The sequence below is a fragment of the Amblyomma mixtum genome, chromosome 7 (genome assembly GCF_055824585.1).
Source record: "Amblyomma mixtum isolate Tamu chromosome 7, ASM5582458v1, whole genome shotgun sequence".
NCBI lineage: Eukaryota > Metazoa > Arthropoda > Arachnida > Ixodida > Ixodidae > Amblyomma > Amblyomma mixtum.
Window position 1 is genome coordinate 137,352,077 of NC_143018.1, and position 27,168 is coordinate 137,379,244.

Below are 27,168 nucleotides of genomic sequence, written 5' to 3' on the forward strand. Positions count from 1 at the left end.
GTGGACATTCGGTTTTTTGGAATGCAAAAACTGTTCGCAGCATATTTTCAACAGCAGTGTGTTGTAGTCTGGTAAGCAGGATGCTTTGGAAAACTTTCCTCGACTGCACCGGACAGCCTGACGCAATGTAAAGTTACCACGGTGAGTGAGGTAGCAGAGGCAATACAAAATTGGTTCATTGAAGACGACAGGTCGACACCCCACGCCACGACACCACCACGTATTTCCATATGCATTCGTGCACCCCCGAACGCTCGGGCCATCTGCATGTTGAAGATCACTGCGCAGCGTCGTGTTCACATTTTCCCGGTCGCGAGATTTTGTCACCCACCCTTCAGACACTTCATTTCGATCTTGTGACCAGTAATGTTTTTCTAAAATGCTTAGAACTTGCATGAGATCAGCTGTGGCGCCTTTTTCATGCTACGGACATTTCCTGCAAGAATGGACAGCTTGTAGAACTTTTGATAATTTGCAGTGAAGAGGTCGGGTTCTGCTTCACTGCGTACAGCGCCTAGTTTAGCGGGTTCGTCACCTTAGAGGCGTACTCGCGGTTTATGTTTTCACTTTTAAAAAGCGGTTGTGCCAGCACACTTTCCAAAGCCGCTCGAAAACAAACCTTTCTGCAGAGAAAATTGCCAAGTGGCTTCAAAATAAATTACGAGAGATTGCGCGATTACGAGAGGATTGCGCGGTCGCAGCAGTAGCCAGCTGAATTCCAAACGCTGCTCAAGTTGGTACTCAGATGTTGAACCTTGTGGCAGACGTATGTTATATTAATGATATATGCTTGAGGCAAAAATGGAGACAACATTGTTTCAACATGACTAGTGACATGAAAATAGGCCCTGTTACGTTGACTGCAATAGGAATTCCATCAGCCTTTTTAAGCCACATAGACGACCGCAAAATGCGGTCAAGCCGCGAGCCCCTCCTAGATCGTCTTGAGGAGAGCGAACCGCCCTTTCGGCAGGAGCCTTTACCCACCATGCCAGTGAAGTTGCTTGACATAACGCGGAGCCTGGCCTTAGTCTGCGGAGGACGAGTGCGCAAAGAACTGAATTGAAATAAGAGATAGTATAAGTAAGGCAACATAATTCAGCTCATTTCAACAATTCTAACAGGTGAGCTGTTTTACCGTTTGTAGGAGTGAGCTACGAGACAGCCCAGCGATCATTCAGGCATTAGGCAAAAGAGGCCTCATTATCATACTCGTGTTTCATACGGCGCGCTGCGTTCAAGGCCCCAGATAGGCCTCTCCGTGTGGCCTAAGCCTTGGCTGAGTGGCTTTCGTGAGCTCAGGTGTTAAACGTCGCAGGCTCGAATCTTACAATAAGCGGCAGTGTTTCCCTGGAGGCGCAACGGGGAACGTACGTGTGGTGTGTGATGCGAGTGTATGTGGAAGGCCCCACGTCATTGATATTAATCCAGAGTCCTCCGCTACGGCGTCCCCAACTAGCCGCCATGCAGCTTCAGGGAGGTTAACCACTAGAGACCATACCATACCTATGCCCGAACTCTTCACATACCGCACCATTTGGGACTACCGTACCATTTTAGACATACCGTACCATTTGGTTTGCTTGCGCCCAGTATCCTGCGTGGCACTCGGAGAGGCTATTATTATAATGCTTTAGGCATGGCATGCCGCGCACGTCAGCATTTTCCTGCTATGAAATCCGTTTCAATGCAACTTGATGCAATACCAATGTTTGTGCAATATTCTCTTTTTTTTTTAAGCGTGCTCGTGCAGCGGGTGCGATCAAAAACACGAGGAGCCGAAAATAATGACTGAAGTGTGATGCGAAAAGCGTTTCCAATTATCTCCGCTATAGTCCGACAACATTTATGTAGAGCTTCCAGTGTTCTCTATTCCCGTTCACGTGCTCCTACAGAGCGTATTGGCTGCTGGAGTATGCTATACATGTATAGGATTGCAACTTAATAGGATCCAATAAATAGCACTGCAATCTGGTCTGCGCTCAGTTCTAGAAGCATGACGAACTTCGGCAAGGACGTTGGAGAGGTATGGCTTACCGCAGTCACTGATAAGGACAAGAGGGGCTCCATGGTGCAGATGTATGGCATTCATAAAGAAATGGGCAATTTCAGAAGCAGAGCCGAAAGGAACGGGGTCCGTTCCAGCGTATCTGGTTAAGTCGTCGATGGCGGTGGCGATCCAATGCTTTCCTGCTGTAGTTAACGATAAGGCACCATAGGGGTCAATTCAACGACTTCTAAGGAAGGAGAAAAGACAGGGTAAAGGATGGAGGAGGCCCGCAGGAGGAGACGTGACCCGTTTGCGCCCTTGCCAAGGGATGCAAGAGGCAATATATTTTCAAACAGAGGTTGAGGCGTGCAAAACTTCATGGCGATGAGTAAGGGATACGAGCGGTACCGAGGAGTGACCGAGGGCGCTATAATTGCGCCACAAAAGGGTGCCGTAGGCCAGCTTGAGTTTAGAGGGAGAAAAACGGGGTCGCAGGATCCCGTCGCCGGTGCACTTGACCTATACTAGGGCGGCGCCTTTAGCTGTCGCGGAAGAAGAACAACTTGTGGCAGCTGCGTCGCTCATTTTGCACAAAGAGCACCCAGAGATTATTTTTGAGCGCAGCTGCTAAATTACTAATCATTTGGGACGAGCGTCTGTTTTGAAGTGCGCTGTTTCCTCAGTCTAGTTCCGCCCTCCTGTTGCAATTGCCAGCCTAATCATGGAGCTCAGTCCGTTTAAGAGGCTGCACCTGAAATTGTGGTACAAGCAGAACACCAAACGGAGCGTGAACAGGAGCCATTGAGTCAGCTCCATTGGTTTATGATGCACGCAATAATGGTGAAGATGCTAGGTTAGCTGCCTTCTGCGTACTTTCCATAAATGCCCCTGAAGTAGGCGTCGAGTTCATCCTAAAACGTTATAATCTTGTTTATACCATGGTTGTGCGTCAGATCTTCCTTTGTATAATATAGAAAACTTCTAATTCAAGTCTTCGTGTTTCTCGCCTTAGCATCCTCGCCTACACTTCTTGCATTGCTCTGAGCAAAAATCAAAAATTGTAGCGCGTCTTTTAAAAATGATGCAACAAAGCCAGAAAAATGGCACCAATTAGTAAAACAGAACAGAAAGAATTCGTCATAGAGAACCCTATATTAGTAAAGTGTGGAAAGCGTACCAACATAACCTGTGCGGATCATGCCTGTGACACTTTTGATTATCCATTTTCGTCTATTTGCTGTTGTGTGGCGCCACTGGTGCGCCGTCTTGTGAAGCGAAAGAGAAACGAACAACTACTTCGACTCTTTCTCGGCGTTTGACGCTAGTAGTGGCAGGCTCTGAACCCCTTACAGCAGGTGCCGATCAGGAACGGAGACTAGTGCGCGAGGAGAGCAGAATAATGGGCAGTAAGAGGTGAGCTTGATTGTTAAATCACACATCTGGCTGGCATTGAAATCGAAAAGGCGTTTTGCACAGAGGAAAACTTGCTATTAAAGCGTACTTTCGATAAATGAGAAGTGCTGGGTACATGTGTGACCTTACCATCAGGTACCTGAGATCTGCGTCCTTTAAAGTGTTTTGATGTTCTATATTTTCGACGTTCAGCACCCCAAAGTGAATGAACCGGGTGCGAAACAGCAGATCCATGGAGGCGATGAGTTGCAACAGCTTGTCCTGCACGGCACCGATTATCGATCTCGTGAAAAAAGGTGTGTGAGCATTCGTATTCTTATCTATTAGGGTCAGGCTTCCAAGATTATCAATACAAAACTAGAGACCTCCAAAGAACGTGGTACGATAAAGTGTCAACCCATAAAACACAAAACGTCTTCTAAGTGCTTTAAATCAACTCCGAATAATTACAGCCGTCTTGCGCTAGGTCGAAACGTCTCACCGGTGTCGACAGACGTTTTCTAAGAAGCTTCTTTAAAACATCATCGAGAAGACGTCTCCACAGAAACCCATCTGAAATCTCTGTAGCAAGACGTTTCCTCGGAAATGTTACCAGAACGTCTAACTGGAAGCCACGCCGAGGAGACGCCCCTATACGACCAAGAAATTAGCCGAGGGGAACAACCGCGATATTGTCACGGCTTGACGTACAGGCCGGCGGCGAGAACGGGTGAAGACAGAGAGCACAGAACAAACAGGCAGGTCCACCAGCAGCAACGTCGTCGTTGGTGCGCCGCAATCGCTACTCGTCTTTTTCTTCCACTCGCGACACTATCTCCCCCTATAAAGAAGCATCGTCCCGATGCTAACACGGAAGCAAGAGCACACAAAGGAAAACCACACACGCGCCCAGCAACTCCTGCTGGCCAGTGTAAAAGGGAGTGGGAAAATCAGTTCGGGTCCAGGCGATCATCGCGCGTAATACGGCTTAAGCCGCACTACGTGCATTATTTCAGGGCGGGGTGAACGACGTGATGACGGTCGGGTTTTTTCAGGAGTCGTTTGTCGCTCATGCTGACTTTGGCCCTGTGGAGCGCTATTGATGTCCACAGATGGTGGAGGAACAGCCGAAACCATAGAGGACAAGAGCGGTGCGGCGTGCGCTTGCAGCAGATTAGTCATCTGGGTAGCTACTACCTGTGAAATGCACGTGGATACAGTTTCCATAATGCGTTCCATTGCATTCGCCACTGCTTTTTCAACCGCAGCGGTAATGGCTTGTGTCTAAGAGGCGTCCATTGCAGGTGGACATTTGGCAGCCGCACTAGAATAACATGAGGCTCATTCTTTGACTGCGGCAAAGGCCTCTCGTCGCGTGCATCGACGTTTATCTATTATCTCTAGAACTTGCACTTCTTGAGCTCGTGCAGGACAATCAGGGCAGTTGGCAGAGTGGGCACCACCACACAGGCAACATTTTTCTTGCTGTTCAGGGCATTCTTCTCTAGCATGGCTTTCACCGCATGCACAGCACCGTGAGCCCGATTTGCAGGCTTTGGCGCTGTGGCCAAATCTCCAACAGTTCTGACACTGAAGGGGACGAGAGTTAAATGCGTCAACTCGAAACACTAGTGGCCACACTTTTATCTCTGAAGGGCACACTACACCTGCGAATGTGGCTATGACGGACTCTATAGGTATTTCACCCCCTCTACCATTCTGCTGCAACGATGGACCGCAATGACGCCCGCAGACGAGAGGTTCTCCAGTGTTTCCGAAGGGCTCAATAGAGAGTCAACACCTCGGACTAAGCCCTTGGAACTTGCTAGATGAGGCGGAATAAATGCGCTCACCGGGTGGTTGGCGAAGGAGGTACACTTCAAATGTCGGCGACACAATCCTTGTCCGGTGACCTGCACAATATCCCACCTTTGCCGAACTGCCGCACATCTGCGATTCGCATGTAGTGAGGCGATGTAGTCTGAAGGGCCACCTGCACTGCTTCCGGGTTGCTCAAGCGAATCGCGCCTCCATCAGCAGGCACTAAAGCCACAGGAATGCTGGTTACTCCACTGCGAAAAAAGACATCGATTGGGAGCTGGTCCTGTGGAAGAGAGGCCGACCAAGGGGAAAGCCCTTGGCCGGGAGAAGAGGTAGATATTAAGCCGTCGTCCCGCGCCCAATCACCCTATAACAGGAGCAGGCACAGAAAACAAGGCGAAATTCCGCAAGCTAGCACAACACCGCCAGATACTCAGCCGCTACCCCGCAGCGGGCCGCTAGCGCCGCCCTTAACGCTCTTAGCGGACCGAAGGACCACCGCGCCGCAATCGCTACTCGTCTTTTTCTTCCACTCGCGACAATATAACGATATTGGAGATCGCGACAAGAGTTATCAAGCTTCGCATATACGAGACATTGAAGAAAACATGCACTATATAAGTACGGTCTACACGGTGTTACTGCGATGTTTGCGCTTGGCTTTTCCAAGAGCAGGCGCATGGAGAACAGACAGCTCTTTCCACTGAAACACTGCAAGCACGCTTTGTCTTACACAGCCCAAAATCATGTTAATCACGGGCCACATCGAGCGCAGCCAACACATCACTCGTAATGCTGGACTTTGGCAGCATGCGGTTCCTGAAAACCGGCAGTAATTACTTGAGCGAACCAATTTGTTTAACTTTGGATTTGACTGGAGAAACTTTATTGACCTAAAAGGCCAATGGGGTGGGATGAATGGCCCCCTAACGGACGATGACCTTTCCCACCCAGCCCGCAAGCTTGGCTTCCGTGTTCTTGTCAGGCTCCTTCAGGAGCCTAAGCCAGGCCTCCCGAGAGGGAGCCGGTAGAAGGTCTTTTGCAGGTGGATTTTCCTTACAGTCCAATAGGATGTATACGTCTGCTGCTATGTGACCACAATTGAAGCAGTTGCGATATATGGATTGTGTGGTAATTTTAGACACAAGAATGGGGTGATGACTGCCCCAGTTTGGGCTCTACGTAGGTTTCTGGCCTGCTGTGTGGTGAGGTCCGGGTGAGATGCAGGGTACAGTTTCCGCGCCTCACGGAGATCATTCTCATTTCTCGGTAAGTGAAAGTTTCTTTGATGTGAGACTCCGAGACACTCCCCGATCCCTCGCTCTTTGTTCGACCTCGGGTATATGGGCTCGCCTTCTCGTTTCCCGCATTTCCCTCGCGTGCGGGGACCCAGATAATTTCTACGCGGCTTATTCTTTCGCTGTGTTTGATTAGACCTGCGGCTGCAGTGCATATCAGGCCTTTGTTATAATTCTGGATCGCAATCTTAGAGTCATTAATTATTGTGCTTACGCTCTCGTCCCTGAGAGCTAGGACAATGACTTCTTCGGCCGCTGTTGCTGAAGTGGTCCTTCACATAAACTGCAGCTGGGTAGCTACTGTATTGGTTTTCGATTCCTTGAAAAAGGTTCGCTCTCCTAGCTGCATGCCTCTGCACTGTCATGTTTTTGGGGAGGGGTAGGATTTTAGTACGCTGTCTCATTGTGACCGGCAGCATCTCTCTGCAGTTAGAGTCGTACATCGGCTTTATCCCTAGCCTGTATAGTACCATACGGCCGGCAGTAGAGGCTGAGAGCCTCAATATTTGTGCTTCCTTATGCTCCTTTATCAGCTCTTCCACTGTTCGGCTAACGTAGCGTAATTGTCCTTGGTTACTACGTTCTCGATCGCAGCAATCAGCCTCCTTCCAGGAAAGTGCATGCTTCTCTGGACTCAAAACCAACGCATTCATCATCATCATCATCATTTATTACCCCTTAAGGGCCCTGGTTTGGGCATTACATAAGGGGGGGGGGGACAAGAAAGTATGGCCATGGTCATATTTATACAGACAAAAAAAACACAACGAGGCATGGTGATGTACGTGCATTTCTATGATCCGTGCATTTTGAAATATAGGGAAAACAAACAGACGAAAATTACACAGGCAGTTATGGTCCGCATACTTTTAACAAACAAAAAAACAGTATATTCACACACAAAAAGGAAAAGGAAATTACACAGGCACTTATGGTCCGCATACTTTTAACAAACAACAAAACAATATATTCACACACAAAAAGGAAAAGCAATCGGGTACTGAACAAAAAAATGCAGTGTATTAGAGAAAAGTAAAGCAAAAGAAAAATGAAATCCTATTGCTGCTCATCAGTTTATTTAGAAAAATGAGCGGATGTTAACTGCCTGAATTTTGAGCTGTCACGCTCACGGACAATAGTTGCGGGAAGTGAATTCCATTCATCAATAGCCAAGGGCAAGAATGATTTATTAAATGCATTTGTGGAACCAGTAATACGCTGCACGCTCAGGGAATTGAAGAGCCGACGGGACGTTCGTACAGGTGGTACCAGAAGGGAGGGTCGTAGGTCAGGGCGGTTGTATAATAGATTATGAAATAAACTCAGCCGTAATGTCTTCCTTTGATGAGTTAACGAGTCGAGATCAATGGATGATTTGATGGCACTAACGCTGATCCGTGTATCATATTTTGAGCAGCTGAAGTGAGCTGCACGATTCTGGATGCTTTCTAGTAAGTCAATTAAGTATTGTTGATGAGGGCTCCATATTACGCAGGCATATTCAAGTTTAGGTCTAATGTATACTTCATATGCGAGCTTACGAATGTTACTGGGGGATAAAGAGAGAGAACGCCTGATGAAGCCAAGAGTTTTAGATGTGTCCGCCACAATTTTCCAGATATGCTCAGACCAGTTCAGTTTGTCTGTGATAATAGCTCCCAGATATCGGTATGATTCTACACGTGAAATGATCATGGAGTTCAATGAGTATGAATAATGAAGGTTGGAGCGTTTTCGGGAGACTTGCATGCTCTTACACTTGGACACATTCAGTTTCATCAGCCAGGTGGCGCACCAGGTTTCTATTGTGTTGAGGTCTTTCTGCAGGAGCAACTGGTCAGATGTATTAGTGATGCGACGATAAAATACACAATCGTCAGCGAAAAGGCGGATTGTGGATGAAATGCCTGTAGGGAGGTCGTTTATAAAGACTAAAAATAAAAGTGGACCGAGGACAGAGCCTTGGGGTACGCCTGAAATGACATTGGAATTTTTGGAGCGATGGTCGCCAATAACAGTGAACTGAGTGCGGTCTGAAAGGAAGGAGGAAATCCATGATAGTCCCAAGGGGTCAAGAGAGAGGGATGAGAGTTTAAACATCAGACGTTGATGTGGGACACGGTCAAAGGCCTTAGAGAAATCCAGATAGATAATATCAGTTTGAAATGAAGAATCCAAATTGAGGTTAAGGTCCGTAGTAAATTCGTAAAGCTGGGTATCACACGAGAAACCAGAAAGCAATCCATGCTGGTTGGCAAAGAAGAAGGAATTTTTGTCTAGATGAAGAGCAACCTGTGAGTATATCATATGTTCTAGCATTTTGCAAGCAATACATGTTAATGAATTAGGGCGATAGTTTGATGGATCAGAGCGATCACCTGACTTGAAAACCGGAACAACCCTACTTAACTTCCAGTCATTTGGAATCGAACTACTTGAAATTGATTGGCTAAAGATAATTTGTAATATCTGACATGAAATTTCTCTAGTGCCTTTTAGTATTTTGGTAGGTATCTCGTCAGGTACAGGGGCGCTAGACGACTTCAAACTGTCGATAAGTTTGCCTATGCCTTCCGCAGAAATGTAGATTGGGGGCATCTGGCTGAAATGAGAGCTGTTATGGTTGAGTACATGGAGGACGGGTTCATGAGTGTAAACGGAAGAGAAGTAATTGTTCATAACATCTGCACAGAGATCTGCAGAGACATGCGAGCCATCTTGCTCACGCAAGATAATACCCTGCGGCGAGTTGTCGTTTGGCAACAGAATCTTCCAGAATTTCTGGGGGTTATTTTTAATTACGTTTTGCAAATCATTATTAAGAAATTTCTTTTTGGAGCGTCTCAAAAGATTCGTATAATTACGGAGACATTCGAAGTATTTATCCCATTTTGAAACGGTGGCTTAAATTTTGGCTGCTCGGAAAAGACGCTTTTTCTTTTTTAATAATCTTCGAAGAGAATTGTAAAAGCAATGCTTATCAGCATCTCCGCGTATGCACACAAGAGGCACATGTGACTCCATCAGCGATAGCATTTTCTGCTTGTAAAGCAACCAGCTACTATTAACTGTTCGAGAGGGAGCAGAGTTACGGAAATGACAAATAAACTTTTCTAGAACCTGGTTAATTTGAGCATAATCAGCTTTGTTATAGTCGCGAATATATTTTATTGATGGCTTGCGGGAAGGAATCGCAAATGACAAATTAAAAAATGGCAGGTTATGATCGCTAAGGCCACTGGTACACGAGGGAGACTTAAACAACTCAGGCTTCGAGACGAATACAAGATCGAGGACGTTGCTACCACGCTTTGGAGTATTAACACACTTGCCCCTTTCCTTATTCCTAGCAGTGCCTACATTATCCCCCGAACCCTCACGGCTTGCGGATCTGCACTCTCCCTCATTGCTAGCCTTAGTGCCTACACTATCACCGGAGCCCTCACGGCTTGCGGATCTGCACTGTTCGCTAGCTTCTTGACCGAAATCATCGGCCCTCGCTGCCAAAGTGGCCTTTCTTTCCTGGAGCAAACCTGTCCTATGAAGCCACTTCTGATCAGCAGCAGTGTCATCCGGGGACTGAGCTGAGCTCCTAACTCGGTTCCTGACACTCTCGCGGTGTAGCTTACTACCGTCAATTTGGCTTTCGAAATCTGCCTCCGCAAAAGCGCACTTTTAGCTATCGTATAGTTGCGGGCATCCTCGTCAGACAACCGCGCTAATACATGGGCGGCTTCACAGGGTAAAGTTCCCATCAACACAATTGGCCCATCACCCTGGTCCAGCTGCTCCTCCCTGCAAATTATCTCAAAATTTTCAAGAATTTCTGAAATTTTCGCCTTTTCTGAAAAAATTTAAGCGAGATCGCGCTCTCATTCCGCTGATCGCGTTACGTTCACGCGTGAGTTCCCGCAGCTGTCATTCGTGTTGCTGTTGCCGCTGCTCTCTTTTGCGTTCCTGAACCCGCTGCTCTCTCTCGCGCTCCTGACTTTCTCTACGTTCTAGTTCCTCCTCCTTTTTCTTTGCCAATTCCCTCTCCTCAATGGTCTCAAGGCATTCCGCAAGCTCGTCGTCTTCAGCCACTAACGCAAGAATAGCCTTCAACAGTTCTGGTTTTCTGAGTTTGTCTGAGACATCCAGACACAACTCTTCCGCAAGCTCCAGTAACTTCGGTTTGCGCAGCGTCTTCAAATCCATGGCTGCTCCGAGTGCTGCTTTCTCTACTGCCCGCTATTTTCTTGCCGCAACTAACCCGGCAGCAACGACAACCCCAATTACCAGCTCTGTTTCTGACCCTAACAAAGCCTGGCAAAACTCAGCAGAAGAAAGTCCCGCACTCACCAAACCTCGCAGCCAAGAATCCAGCGCAGTCGTTCCGCTGCAGGCAACCAGTCAACACACAGGGCTCGTTGCACTGCGCCCGACTCGCCGTTCTGCTGCTCAGCGTCCCGTTGACCGCATCTCTGCGTTGGCGTTCGTTGTTTCGAATCCCACCGCTGCCCCCAGTTTGTTAACGATGATGTAGCATGGTCGGGCGCCGGAGAGGGAATGAAGGATGTCGGAGACGAGGATGCGGAAAAAGACATGGAGAGAAGACGTTATACAATTAAATTTACATTATTTACAAGGGAGCTCGGTAACGAGACGCTCACTGCTGGAACGCTGCATGAGGAGAGCACGTGATGAGACCATCTGATGAAAGGCCCCTCGGCCGTACCGCTGCCTAGGTTTTAAAGTGTTCCCATTCCCTAGGTTCCCTAGATGGGGGCCGGGCCTGCCGAGGAAGGAAGTTCTCTGTGACACCAATCGCACACACACACTCTTGAGGGATCACACCGCCGTCACGTGTTGTGAGAGGGAGAAAGGTGCCATCCACGTAGCGCAAACGCTGAAATGTCCACGAGCGGCGTTCCCGCGCATGAAATGCGCGGGAACGCCGCCATCCACCATCCACGAAAGTGGATGGTGGAGTAAGCATTCACTTTCGTGAATGCTTAAGCTCAGTGCCAACCATCCACTTTCGTGGATAGTTGGCACTGAGCTTAAGCATTCGTACGGAAATAGGACCAGTCACTTGCATGATGCTCCAACTCCTGACTTCGTATAGCGACAGCTTTCTTGGCCGGCTTCTTCACTGCATCTCTCCGCCATGCACTGTGGCTTCATATGTAAAAAAATATCGCCGTGGTTTTTCACCCTCTTCTGCCCTCAAATGATTTCAAATAATTCACTCGCCACTCACCACCAGCTACAATCGTTAACATTTTTCAACTGCGTCGTTCATTCGCACTACAGACTCTCAAGCGACCGGTACATCATGAGTGCCCTGCCATTGCCCACTATGTTATCATAACCTTAATCTCTCAGCTTTCGTTGCTCGCACTAATGTGTTTAAATAGTTTCTTTCCGCGTACCATTGAACATTGGAATACACTGCCCGGTCCAGTGCTTTCCCTCCCAATAGACAGATTTATGCATGCCATAACTTGCTCATAACCTCTTTATTTACTGTTCCCACGCTCCCAATTTTAGTGTTACCTATGTTTAGTGTTACCTATGTTTTCAACTTTGTTTTTGTTTTTAATTTTTGCTATCATGTCTTAGAGTTTTCACAATCTACGATGTTTTGCAGAAGTCGCCTCCTGCAATAGCCACTGTAGGGGCTGCGGTATGTACGAATGTGCAAAAAAAATTTAAAAGAGAGGGGTTCAAGGGTGCCAAACTGCTCAAAGTTGGAAGCCTAGCCCACTATGCTAACACGTTATACCCTTGGGGCGAAGCTCAAGTCTCTTCTCCCATTTTTTTCATTGGTTTTTTGCTTTTTGTCTGTCATCCTTTGCGGCTTGTAGCCCTGGGCATCTTCGTGTTTTTCTTTTTTTTGTAAACGCAAGCTACGCAAAAGAGCGCACTCAGAGGTTCACATTTTTTTTTCTAATGAACCTCACACGCTAATCGCCGCTTATACCGTCCATATCTATGACCTAGTAACTGTCTCAACTCCATGCTCCTACTCTTATTCAACGTGTCGGACCAACTGGGAAAAAACTTCGCTCGGTTGAATCATATATCATCAGTTGATTGGCTAAAGTTCTCTTTGCACATTCTCTCATGAGGGGCCGAAGTTTCGTGGTTCCCATAAAGAGGAAACAACCCTTCTTAATAATTCTCTATAGTGCACACGATACACAATAAAGCCCTAGGACAAGGAAAAGAGGGATGAAAGGGGAGCGAGGTAGAACGTCGAAGTGGTGCAAACAGATACCCCCTGCGGTACACAAAGTGCTTGCAGAATTTTCTTCAGCAATAAGATGAGGAGTTTCCATTTTTTTTTTCGCGCTGAGAACAAGTCCTCAACCTGTGCACCACACATCGCCCAAAGTAACGTGTTTGGAGCGAAAGCTCCACTACGCCATGTTTTGCCAAAGGTCACCGGATGCTGTCGCTTGACCTTGAAGCTAGAGGCGTGCCGGAGGTGTGACTATGACGTCACAACTTCACCAGCTATGGCCACGTGACCAACCACGTGACTCACCGTTCGCTTAATAAGAAGACGAAGCCGCTGTTCACATTCAGTTTCGCCATGGATGAGAGCGCGGCAGGCAATGTGGCAAGAACGCCTGCAAGAACCTTTCACTCCTATGGTCTTTGCGGTCTACCATGTGTGACCGAGATAGAGACAATGGCTAATGGAGCTTTCGCTCTCTCTAGCTAGGTTTAGAAGAGTTAATCCTCAAGCATTTTTTACCTTTTTTCCTGGTCACTTTGATGCCTCGATCGAGCGAAATGTTTTGCAACACAAGACGGGTGTGTCATCAAATTTATACCAAGTGCCGCTTTTCTGTACGCTGAAGACGTATGGCAGGATTAGAGATGTGTTTTATCTTTGCGTGACAAATGAAGACGGAATATAAACGCAATAATGAGAATAATAAGCGTAAACACAGCCGCCGCGGTGGCACAGTGGTTATGGTGCTCGGCTGCCCTGTTGAAAATTCCAGCAAAAGTCATGTTGGAGAAAACGGTGGGCCGAATGGAAGTGTTGGTTTCCATGTTGGAGAAAACGGTGGGCTGATTGGAAGTGTTGGTTTCCACGCTGGGTGCTGTTGGAGCGAATGGGAGAGATGTTGGATGCACTAATGGCGACTTTGGGCCACCCTGGATTGAGTGGAAATTGTGGTGGCTGCACTGGCACTTTCAGTAAACAATATTGGGCTGAATGGAAACCACGCTGGACACTTCAGTGAACACGGTGGGACGGGATGGGCTTGGTGGTATCCATCGTGATTATCTCGGTGGGCCTGGCAGGCAACACTGGACTATGTGGAAACCACGGTGGGAGCCTATGGATGTGTACAGTCGCGAGCAAAAAATATTACCACAGATCACTGGCGATCAGAATTCGTATATCTCACCACGCGGCGCTGCGGTAGGCAGAACTGCCTAACGGGCCGTTTCCATGTTTGCAGCCTAGGGGGGGGGGGGGGGGGCGGCAGGAAGTAAGCTTTATCAAGCGTGCACCGCCCGAGCGTTGAAGTGCCAACCCTACGTGACTGTGCTTGCGGAATTTATTTTGGCTCGGTTATCATGAGCACAGATGGCTTCTTTTTATTACTGTTTTTTTATGTCCGCGATGGTTTGTCAAAAGGAACTCGCGGGAACAATAGATGATAGCGCTGCTTTTAGTCAGCAGTTTTGCTGTCCGTGGCAGTCCGCTAATTTGCTGTCCGTGGCAGTCCGCAGTAATTTTACTGTCCGTGGCAGACCCCCTTAATACTGTAGAATGGGAACGGCCCGGCACTCCCGTTATCAGCCTCTCCGCCACCCGCAGTGCCAGGCGTTGTCATTCCGGCGCTCTGGTGTTCCGTCATGTGTGCTAATCTTTTTTACCCACGACTGTACCTACTTGTTTGGCATGGCACAAACCATGGCTGTATTTGAATGGCCGATGCTGGGCAGCAGATACTGCATATGCATGTGCCTATATGGTTGACAAAATGAAACTCATCAATGCACTAACAATCTCAGTGGGTCAAATCCATCAAACGTACAGTCTTTGTCAAAAGTAACCAGGCTGCATGGTTTGCTTCTAGCTCGTACAGCGGATCCCTCACAGCTTCCCTGAAGCTGGAATGGTAGCTAAAGGTAAGGGCTGAGGGTCTTATTACCTTCCAACACGTTTTGATCCTTAGGAATAACACAAGGGCTCCTCTATACAAGCTAGAAGCAAACCATGCAGCCTGGTTACTTTTGACAAAGACTGTACACTTGGCACTTTATGCTGTTAGAATAAAAACTGCAAGACAAATTTCTCTTTTTTTATACGTGCATTTGTTGACTTGACAGTTTCAGAAAAATTTTTTAAAAAGTAACGACTTATATACTTGGGCTTAGATTATCATTAGCAAAATATTTGAGAAAAAGTTTAACTTCATTGTTCACAAAATAATAAATTGCAGGTTTGCAGAGCCCTGCATGCCTGAATCTGAACACTCAATTTAATTCAGAAAATTTTATTGAGCGTGCATTTCAAGACATATACTAATTCAATTAACAAATTGTTAACCACATAGCTGGCCACACAGCTTCTTTGTAGAAGGGTTACGAATACAAATATATACACAGAATATTTCGACAAGGCTGCACTCTTATACATGCACCTCGGTACACAATTACCAGTACAACACTGTTTTTCAAAATAGAAATGCAGATATATATAAATACAATATGAGGATATAAATTACACAGCATATTTCATACTAAGAATTGATTTGGTTTTCACGTTGGATGAGAGAACTCCACTATAAAAAATGCACACCTTCACTGTAGTCTCAAGAAAGCATATACCGTGGAGGTTGTTCTCTCGACGCGCGTTTCAACGCTGCCGCCTCTCACGTCGTGCTGCCGATCAAACAGCGTCACCATATTTTTACGACAACCTACTCTCTACGACTGCTACGTTGGGTATTTTGTTAGCCTTGCTGATCTCCCATCAATATAAAAAAAAACTTCCCCATACAAACAGAAATCGGCATGTAATTTCGTGAATGAGCAAAGCAGCAAGCCATACTGCCGTGAGAACTCAGGCATTTTTCAACCGCAGCGCAAGCAACAGGTCGTTAATTCGCGCGTTTCTACCAGTGGTAATTGCTCGCAATCGCTGCAATTTCTGTGGATGCCGATACGGCTGAATACCCAATAAAAATACCAAAAATAAAATAAAAAGTAGGATACAAGCTTTTTCACAACGAAACCGAAACAAAAACTGGTTGTCACCGCCAGGTGGCTGCCGGTAGCTGTTTTTCTGTATAACCCTCATGGCGGTTCGGGTGCTGCGTCGCGTGCATCGCGCTTCGGCGCTTGCTACAATTCGCTACTTGGATTGTGAGCCGTCGTGAACTGTGTTGTGGTTTGCGTGTGTTTCTTCTTGCTCAAGGGTGCACAATCGCGCAGTGCTGTCGACGTAGCCTATTCGAGGCAAAGTGTCATTTTTCTGGTCTCTCTAACTTTTCAGTCTGTGCGCTTCTTTGTGTAGTCCAGGATGGGTGTCCAGGCACAAAGACGCGCGGGCAGTGTCGCGGTGGAAATGTTACAAATAAGGCCCGGAATATTTTCTTCTGTGTGACTACGTGGTAGAGAGTGCCGGCTACGTAGCACTCGTGCTGAAATCTCACTGGTTGGTGTAGTGCCCGTGACACGAAGGCAAACAGCGTTCTGCACGACTACGCAATCATCTGAAAAGGTAAGCAGTACTCGTGCATTATCCGAAGCATATAATGCTGGAACGGTGACCTGTCGTAATGCTGCAGTATTCGTGTTCAATGCTATAAAAAGCGTTTAAGGCGCTTTTGTTGTCGCCGCGGTGAGTTGCTCTGCCAAGAATTGTCGCTGTCGGTACTTGTTTTGGCGAAGGGGATGCGACCGTGCGTGCGCTAGCTTTTCATGATTTTGGTATGCGCATGTTTGCGCGTTTTGTTTCTTGTTGAGCACAGATTTGTCCTCGTACATGCCTCGTTCTACGCGTTTCTGCCCATGCTTGTTCACACCACCGCGCACGTTTCAAGGACCGGCACTTTGGCTGTGCGTAAAATGTATGATTGTCTTTCAAGATAGCGTTAGCACTTTGAGGGGGATTGAAACACTTTTTATTCGCCGCGGTTTTTGCTTGGCCCTAGACTGTTGAACCTTAGGTCGTGGGGTCGATCCTGATGGCAGTAGCCGCATTTCGATTTAGGTGAAATGAAAAAAAGAATGCCCCTGTGCTGTGCGATGTCAGCTCACGTTAAGAAATTCTAGGTGGTCTAAATTAATCCGGAACCCTCCAATACGATCAGTGCCCATTTTCCGCATCTGAATTCAAACCCCACTATAAAGAAAGCACTGTCTCAGGTTGCAGTTACCAACAAAAGTTAATTTCCGGCCGTCAGGATCTAATTTTTAAATGAGTATGTGAAGATTTTTTTTTTTTTATGATACCGATAGCGTTTCTGGCTACCCAGAGTATAGGATCTTGCATTTCGATCACTCTGCTGTTTGAAAATTGGTTTCTGAGGAAAACAAGTGACGCAATAATTGTCTCAGTTATTACGATGTTTATCTACGCTTTCGAACGCAGATTTGTTTTGCTCATAGCAAGATTCCTTTACTAGTGCTAGGGGAACTGATGCATTTTAAACAGGGTAGTTTTCCTTTGTATTGAGGCGTATACTTGGGCAAGTATATTTGCGTATACTTGGGCAAGTATATTTTTCGTGATCTTTTTACATTCATGTGATATTCACTGTTGGACCGAGTTCGCATGCTTGTTTTTGTACTCCTGTCATAGTGATAATGGAAAATTGGTATCTGCAGGTGGCACATCTGTCTTCCAGTCCGAGTCAATGGCATGGATTTTGTGGCCACCAGATGAAGTCAAAAGCTGTGTTGTAAGTTGTTACTGCATTGTGCTTTGTTCTTGTGGTTGCCATGAAATGTTCTCTTACTTTCATTGCTCTTTTTCTTAATGCTACTGCTTGGAGCAGTTTGGATTGCTCTGGCCTGATATGTTTACATGTTTATATGAGTAATATTAGTTGGCTGTCAGAATGGGCCGGTTGCAGGCCATTTGAAGTTTTACATTCAATATTGCTCGTCTTTTAACCGTTGCATTCTATGCATGAAGTGCGAAATGTCTGCATGTTCTTGGCTGCATTATGTGATACTATTTGACTACGAATATTAACATTATGATGCATGTGTGTTAACTTAAATATGTGTTTTTATGCCACTCATCGCAGGTCACAGATGTAAAAGAAAAAGTGCACACATGAGACCTGGTTTCATTACTGCTGCCTTGTTTTTGCTAAGCATGGAGAGCTGAGCTAATTGGTTCTGGGTAGAATTATGAGACATCATTCCAGTGTACAAAAACACATGAACGAAGAGAGTAGACTCCATAGACCCCATACTTCAACTGAGGTTGATTCCACAACATGAGCTTTTTACATGCAAAGTGGTACTAGTGACCCCTGTGGCTGAAAAGTGTTTCCTCGACCAGGTAACAATTATTCAATGTTGCAAAAACAAAAACATAGGCGTAAGGTTAGCTTGTCACTCAAGTTGAATGCATTGGCGTGACTAAACATTGCCTACCTGGCTGACCCAACACACATTTGCGTTGAGATAATCTATTTCTTTTTCTGCCTGCCTGCTCCAGTCGCCTTACTTCGGCATTGACGCTGTCACGACTCTGTGACAGCATCAATGCGCAAGTAAGGAGACTGGAGCAGGCAGTTTTCACAGGAGAAATTGTAGCCTTAGTGGTAGAAAGCCAGGTTCGAGAGATGAAGTGTGCTGGGCAGCGCAAGCCGGAAGACAACGCACATTCGCAACAGTGACCTGTCATTGTGCCCTATTGCCATCAGGTGTCACACCGCCTCAAGAAGGCCAGTGACAAACACGATGTACATGTCGTATTTTCAGCTTGGGAAAGCTGGGATGCATGTGCCACCTGATAAATGACGTTACGAAAAAGCCTGCCTACAAAACTAAGCACACCAAACCCCTCGTTAAACATGAGGTTGACATGGTGTACAGCATCCTCCTTGCCTGTGGCAAACATTACATTAGACAGACGAGGCTTGCATCAATGAACGCTTGCTTGAACATTGCAGGACAGCTGATTCATTAAGTGGCAGAGGTCATTTAGCTGAGCACATTCGCCTTTGCTTGCACAAGCGAGCATGCAAGGCGTTTTTGAAAGAAACACATGCCTTGTGCAAGTTTAGCACTTGAAAGGGCTGGGAAATTTTTTAAGCCTTTTGTATCTCTGTTGAAAAAGAGAATTACGTCAGCAGCCCTTCTGCAGCGCTCCAGAAAAAGAAATAGATTATCTGGAGGCAAATATGTTTGTTGGGTCAGCCAGGTAGGTGATGCATAGGCGTGCCGATGTGTTTAATGTGAGTGGCAAGATACCTTTACCCCTATGTTTTTTTGTGTTTTGGTTTTTGCCGTCCTGAATAATTGTTATCTGGTGGCGGAAATACTTTTCAGCCCCAGGGATCACTAGTACCCCTTTGCACATAAAAAGCCTGTGTTGTGGAATAAACCTCAGTTGAAATATGGTGTCCATGGAGTCTACTCTCTTCATCCGTGTGATTTTGTGTGCCTGAATGATGTCTCATAATTCTCCCTTGTTTTCAGTTAATAAGGAGGGCTTCTGGTGTCTCTTTTTTTGTATGTGATGGTTATAACAAAGTGGCTACCCATAAACTGTCATTTTGGGCTTAATTGAAGGATCCTTGGGAATTTGTTTGACAGCCTATTCCATGGGCACTTTCTTCAGAAAAATCAGTTATTTGTTACCCATTTCACTGCATTAACCATTGCTTCTCATCATGTCTCGAAAGTCATTGATAAGCACAAGCTTTCGAGTACCTGAGGGCTGTGTGAGAAGCCTTCTGACATACTTTAAACTACTGAGGATATCTGAAGACAGATTTTACCAATAATTGTTAGCCAATCCAAACCTCTTGGTTCTATCCCTGACAACCTGAAGCTGACCTGTCAATAATTAAGGCTGGAAACCGTTCTGATCCCCAAACTGTTCTCCTATTTTATTGATGTGCATTTTGCATGAACTGTTAGAGCACGAAATGAGTCCGCATATTACTTGCCACCATAATTCAAACTAATATTTCTATACCACTCATCACGGCTCCCATTCTCTTTACTAATGTGCAATCCAACTTTTTGAATTCACAACAGATTTTCACCCAAATTTAGATTCTTTATTTTAGGCAAGTGTCATCGACTTGAATTTCTCCAAAGCTTTTCATGTTTGTCATTATAACCTTTTAGCTACACTCTCATGCTTGAGCCTTCATTCTTTGATATTAGTGTAGATTCATTGCTTCCTGTTCTACGGCTGGCCTTAAAAAACTTGTACTTCTTCTCTTATGAAGCCCAGCATATCAATATGCAAAATCATAAGGCGTCCCTCATCCTGAGTCACTTTGGGATGTTAAACCCCCATAAACCAAACCAAGCACATTACTAAAGTACATTAATATTAGCCGTTCAATAACAGTCTTTGTCTTTATGTCCCAACCTTGTCTTTATGACTGCATTATTCTGAAGGATGCCCCAACTATCTCAGCTACTCTGACTGTATTGACTTTTGCAAGACGGATGAATGGGCTTGTTTGTAATTCATTATGTCAAAACAGCGCAAAGAAGAGAAAGATGAGGAAGGAATGCGACGGTGCGAGTGCTGACTTTCAAGAAGGTTTATTGGAAAGCACATCAAAATATATACACTGTGGCCTAAAAAAAGAATGAAGAAAGGGTGCCTTGTAACATTCACTTTGGATCTGTCAAAAACAAAACGAAAGTTGAATATGAAGCATTTAAGAGCATGAACTCTTTCTTAGGGAGCGATAAAGAAGGCGTGTTAACACATTGATTGCGTTTTTTCTACAATTTCAGTGGCCTCGATCATCTCATGCACAAACTTTTCTGTGTCTGTCTATCACAATGCAGCACAAGAAATTACGCCTCACAGCATAAAGGATGTGGCAAACGATCGCAGTCGCGACAATGAAACATCAGATTCCCCCTGCTAGCTTTGTTCACATCGTAACGGTGGTCTTTTGACCTCTCATTGGCACCTCTGCTAGTTTCTTGCTGAAGTTGATACATTAGCCAGATGGTTCAACTTTAGATTATTACATAGTTTCTTGGCTCTGGACATTGCTATTAACAAATCAGCTGTTGTGTGACACTTGAACTCAGAATTAACTGCCTCCGTTGCCTTGGACAGAAAGACGCCTTTAGACATGACCACAAAACCACCTTCTTTATCAGCAGTTGAATGCGATAGGGCCCACCGTCTTAAACCCGTTACAGTTCAGCCTGCGGGCAAGTTTCTGGCATGGTTCAAACCACGACACCCCATCAACCAACGCCCCCTGAAACACACCTGTCACGCTCAGGTCCAGGCACAGGAAGGCAAGACGTCAAAGTATGGCAAACAGCTCCAGAATAGTCCTCTTCGAAGGAACAATGGCAAATTTTGGCCCGTATATGCTTCAAGCAGCAGACGAGGCAGCAACTCAGTGTCGACATTGTGCACCTTGTTTTCAGACACTCGTGCCTTGGCCTCTCTGCTCCGGGCTAGTGAGCGCAAAGTGGCTGCAAAGTGGCATTCCAGATGGCTTTCACCTGGTCAACGGTGCGTGACACCGTCAACCAGCCACTCCCTGGCTTGTTTTCAGGCACAAGAGTTTGACAACAAGGTGCACACCTTCAGCTTGGAGTCGCTGCCTCGTCTGGTCCTTGAAGTGCTTATGGACCAAAATTTTCCGTTCCTCCGAAGAGAACTATTGTGGAGATGCTTGCCATGGTTTGACGAGTTGCCTTTTCCACGCACAGACCTGAGTGTGACAGGTGTGCTTCGGGATGTTTTGATGCAGTGTCACGGTTTGAACCCTCTTTAGGAACTTGCCCACAGGCCGAACTGTGTCGTATTTAAGAGGGTGGGCCCTCTTGCTTTCAACTGCTGATAAACGGTGGTTTTGTGGTCGTATCGAAAGGCGCCTGTCAGTCCAAGGCCACAGATGCAGTGTATTCTGAATTTGAGTGCCACTTACTATCTGATTTGTTAAAAGCAAAGTCCAGTGCCAAGAAACATTAACAATCTAAAGTTTAACCATCAGGCTAATGCCATCAACTTCAGTAAGAAAAATTGTCCAGCTATCTTCTTTACCGCAAAGACCCATAAAGGTGACTGCTCCTTGAGGGTTGTAGTTTAAGAGAATGGAACCTGTCAGAAACAAATCGCCTTCTCTTTGCGACATAAAATTAAGTTGCTGAGCATTGATGACTCCTCTCGTGTAAGATCTGCAGAGAAAGTAACGCAGTGTCTACACAATAACTCTCGCACCAGTTTCATGGGGTGCTATGTTGACATCAAGGATTTATATTACGCCATCCCTCAATCAGGATCAATAATGTGTTGAAGAATTCATTAACCTAAATGGAGCAGTGGCATTCCAAACGTCTCAGGCGTTTTGGTGAATAATTTTGTCGCACTTTTAAGCTCATACCTTCAGTCCACCTTTATTACATTTCAGAATAGCTTGTTTTTGCAAAAAAAACTATTAGCGCCGCTGTTACGTGGCTTATTGCAGGATCTCCAATCCTGACGAAGCATTGTCTAAGGTGAGAGAGGAGTTCAGTCAAAGCCTCAGTCCACTTTGAATCACCACTGAAATTATAGAGGATAATATGTCATCACATTTATTGGATCTCAATCTTGGGTGGTTACACTTGTTGGGCTTACGAGCCAAGGGAAAACAAGCTACTTTTACCATTTTCTTCGGTTCAGTCTAAGCTGGTCAAGAGGTGTCACTAACCTTTGCTTCAAAAATTCCTTAATGAAATCCTGTTTGATTGCCATGACATCCAGTTTTGCCCAGCTCATATGCCGTTTGTCCTTTACTGGATATTTAGAACCTTTGTCAGTGTCTTTAGCCGATTGCTTTAAGCAGAAGTTGAAACATTCTTTTTGTGCCCCCGTCGAGACTGTAACTCCCAAAAGGAAGTTTGTACGTACCTTTCTCTACATCCACAATTGGTCGCACCGGTTAAATAGGCAGTCGAGTTGGCGTCGATATTGTTTTTCTAACCCTATGAAGTTTCAGTACCTGTAGTCAACCGAGATTATCCATCAGAGTCTCTTCGTGCACTGCACAGAAGACATAGTGTGTTCGAACGCCTTGAAATGCGGCTATGTTTACAGTGGGAAAACAGGCAAGTGTGTCACTGAGAGGTTTAAAAGACCACCACGACGATGTGAACAAAGCTTGCGGGAGAACTTTGATGATTCACTGTCGCAATTGCAATTGTTTGCCAGATCCTAAACGCTGTGAACCGGAATTCATGTTCTGCATTTTGCCTGACAGACACAGAAAAGTTTGTGCGTGAGATAATCGAGGCCACTGAAATTTAAAAAAAAACCGTAATCACTGTGTTAGCACACCTTCTTTACGCTTCCTAAGGAAGAGTTCATGCTCTTAAATGCTTCTTTGTCAATTTTTGTTTTGTTTTACACTCATGCAATGTGGTTGACACAAGGTGCCCTTTGTTCGTTGTTTTTTTTAGGCCACAGTGTATATATTTTGACGTGGTTTCCAATACACATTGGCGATAGTCAGCACTCATGCCATCATATTTATTCCTTCGTTGTCCTTGTCTTGTCTGCATTGTTTTGTCACAACGTATTGACCTCCTTTCCCACCTCTAGGGTTAATGGTATGGAGAAACCTTAACCAGATGCAGCCCCACATACTTGGAGCATGTCACGATACATGTTGCTGGCACCACAAGGGCACTCGGGTTTATCAGGAGATGTCATGATCTGTGTGCTCTTGCCATGCTGCGCAGTTTATGCATAAAAATTTTATTGATTCCAAACTGAAGTATTCCCTAGCTCTTTCAATTTTGCACCAAACTGTTTGATGCTACGCCACCAACTCCCTTTAATCCAACAGCGACACTTGGTACAGCATATGTGTAATCAGTCATCTCATTTGACCACCAGACATCACTGCATAAAAGGGGAAACGCTCGTTTAGGTGTGTTCCATATACTCTACAATACTTTTCCACAACTTAATGTTAAATGTTGCTGCCCCGCTTCAGACCAGGATGCCATCACAACTAAATCAAGAAATTTTTCCTGTTCCCATTGAAGAATAAATCAAATCAAAGTTTATTTCCCATCTAGCACTACAGATGGAGGAATCGTAGAAAAAAGCTGCCCTTGGGCAGCTTGACGAGTCTACAATCCTTATTATTGACAGGGAGGCAACACAAGAGTTTATACAATTTTAAAAAACAAGCACATCAAGGAAGCACCGGAGAATACACGAAACAGCAATATGCATACATAATGAAACTTAAACAATGTTATGCAAAAACAAATTATGTAGTTCATGACGTGAAAAAGAAAACAAATCGAGGTTAATGTGGATATACCTATTTAGAAGAGATGGAAGTGTGTACTGAAGGCATTCCCTACCAAGATTTAGTCGAGGTGTTGGCACTGTCCATTCTTCGCCACGTCTTGTTGGATAGACTGATTCTTTTTTCCTTAGTTCTGCAAAATTTTTAAGATTTGTTACATTCTTCTTGATTTCTGTTTTAAAAGTAACACTGAGGCGATATTTATAAAGATTATGTGCTTTAATAACTCTGGAATGACAAAAGAAAGCTGCACTGGGATGTCGGAACGGTAAATTATATGCATTTCGGAGATATCTTTTTTGCATTAAATGAATACGTTCAAGGTTAGTGAATGTTGTAGTGCCCCACACCAACTGGCAATAGTTTAAATGCGAGTTGAATATTGAATTGTATACCAGCATCTTAGTTTTTGTGGGAAGTATGTATTTTAGACGGCCTATAACACCAGTGATTTGAGCTATTTTTTTCAAGATATAATTGACATGATAATCCCATGACATACTGGCAGAAAATATGACCCCAAGGCATTTAACCTGCTCAACAATTTCTACAGCCCGCGAGTTTAATATAATATTCTCGTGCAGTGGGATAACTTTATTTTTCGGCCTAAATATGACAGCTTTGGTCTTACTCTCATTTATTTGCATCAGGTTAACTGCAGACCAGACCTCAAGAGGCATTGTGGCATTACATTGTTTGATAAGTTCATGAACATTTTCACCCGAAAAAAATACGCTCGTATCGTCTGCATAGATGGAAAACTTTGTATTATCGCTAATGTTGACAATATCGTTTCGGTAAATATTGAAGAGTAGAGGCCCTAGCGTACTGCCTTGGGGGACACCGTAGAAGAGCGGCTTCGGTTCAGACTGTATACCATTTATGTACACCACTTGCTGTCTAAACGACAAATAAGAACTTAACAATGAGAGCGCTTTTTCTCGGATACCATAGTAGTGTAATTTATTTAGTAAGATTTTATGATTTACCAGGTCAAAAGCCTTTGAGAAGTCCACAAATACACCAATGACAATAGGTTTGTTTTCAAGTTGCTTTATTATATATTCCTTTTGTTGGAGTAATGCAAGTTCAGTGGATTTGCTTTTGCAGAAGCCAAACGGAAATGGTGTTAGCAAGTTAAATTTATGGATGAAATTTGACATTCTTAGATGCAGCATTTTCACAAATGCTTTCGAAAACACTGGCAAAATAGAGATTAGTCTGTAGTTGGAGGGCGTTGCGATCTCCTTTTTTGTAAAGAACAACAACTTTTGCTAATTGCATTTTTTCCGTAAAAACTGCAGTTTCTAAACAGATGTTAAAGATGTGAGCAAGTATGGGAGCAATTATGTCAACTACATGCTTGACTGGCCGTATTTGGATATCATCAATGTCACAGCTACTGCTATTGTTAAGATTTGTTATCACCGACACTACTTCGTCTACCGTGACTGGTTGCAGAAAAATTGTTTCATCATTCTGAATTCGAACATATTTGCAAGCGTCAGATCCGGCAGCACGTGTTATAGCACGGGTAGCCAAGCTCGTTAAAAAAGTATTGAATACATTAGCCAGTTCGACGCCAGAAACTTCCTTTCCATCAATATTTAATTTTGTTAATGCAGTGCGTGAACTGTCCCGCTGCAGAAGTGTATTTAATCTCGACCATAGTACACCATTTCGAACATTCTTAACATCTAGAAGTGACACGTGATAGACTGTTCGTGTAGACCGCAGTTTTTTAGTCAATTTGTTCCTATATTTCTTAAATACCGCAAGGTCCTCAACCTTCCGGCTGCTCAAAAATTTTCTGTACAGCTTGTCTTTCATTTGTATTTCTCCGCGAAGCTCTGGCGTTACCCATGGCTTGCGGATTCTGCGACTTTTCACGCGTGTTACAAGAGGAAAGCAGTCGTGATATATCTGTTTAAAGCAATCGACAAACGTATTATAGGCAACATTTGCATCATGAAGTTCAGCTATCTTACTCCAATATACTTTCATGAGCGCATCCCTAAAGGATTTCAATGATGATTCTGTAATAGCTTGGTATGTGATTGATGTGGACTTACTTCCTATTGTACTAGCGTTCTCAATGCAAGCAAACACAGGAAGATGGTCACTAACACAACAAGATAAAACACCAGAAAAAGCATTCAACTGCATAGAGTTAGTAATAATTAAATCGAGAATAGAATGGCCTTCGCTTGTGACTCTACCTCACCACATTTTCATTGCATGTGGTCCCTCAAAATTATGGAAATAAGTGGAGCATTGACACTGGTTTGTTTTACCTTTTCTTTGCTGCTGTTTTTATTTTTTGCAACTGATGTATCAATGGATTGTATGCCTCTTTTCGTAGTGTATCGTCTGCGACATCTCAGCTGTGCTACTGCAGTCACCCTTCTGATGTTACCTTTATATTGTCCCTCTTATTAATACCCCACTAAAAGCCTTCAGAGGACAAAAAACGATGGCTTTTTTATTTTGCTCATTATGGCACACGTCAGGCTTATGTTTAGGGATATAGGAGAGGCCTTTGTCTTGCAGTGGTGCTAGTTATGCTGCTGATGATGGTACTTAATGACGAGCATATGATATATTGAATAAGAACCTCAAATTATTTTTCTTTTTGAGTGCGAATAGCTTCAGTGGTTCTTGATTTAGGCTCACTTTATTCCTGTGGCCACAATACGGAGTTTACTTTTTTAGCACTCTAATACTGGCAAGAATAAAAACTTGTGGATCCTAATTCTTTCATTTCAATCTTTTCTGCAGAGTGCATCGCCCAGTTTTCCCAAGCCCTCATGCACCGGTGGTACATCAACAAGGCTGTTTCATGGGGCCCAGCTGCATTGACAAGTGGCTAAAGAAGAGCAAGAGGAGCATGAACACAAAATAAAACTGGCTGTAGGAGCTTCATCTATTTTGAAATTTGCTGTCTCATTGCGACAGACATAACATTGCTGCATGGCCCCTGCCCCAACATCTCCCAGTTATTCCAACATGCCCAGTCATTCCAACATTACCAGTCATTCCAACATGCCCAGTCATTCCAACATGCCCAGTCATTCCAACATGCCCAGTCATTCCAACATGCCCAGTCATTCCAACATGCCCAGTCATTCCAACATGCCCAGCATTCCAACATGCCCAGTCATTCCAA

At 44.9% G+C, this 27,168-nt stretch overlaps 1 long non-coding RNA gene across 1 annotated transcript; it reads left to right on the plus strand.

The window, feature by feature from the left end:
• Window positions 1-15,054: 15,054 nt before the first annotated feature.
• LOC149337680 (uncharacterized) lies at window positions 15,055-26,928 on the plus strand. Its single transcript, XR_016284649.1, has 3 exons — window positions 15,055-16,240; window positions 17,350-17,423; window positions 26,781-26,928. It is a non-coding gene; the product is annotated as an uncharacterized LOC149337680 (long non-coding RNA).
• The last annotated feature ends 240 nt before the right edge of the window (window positions 26,929-27,168 follow it).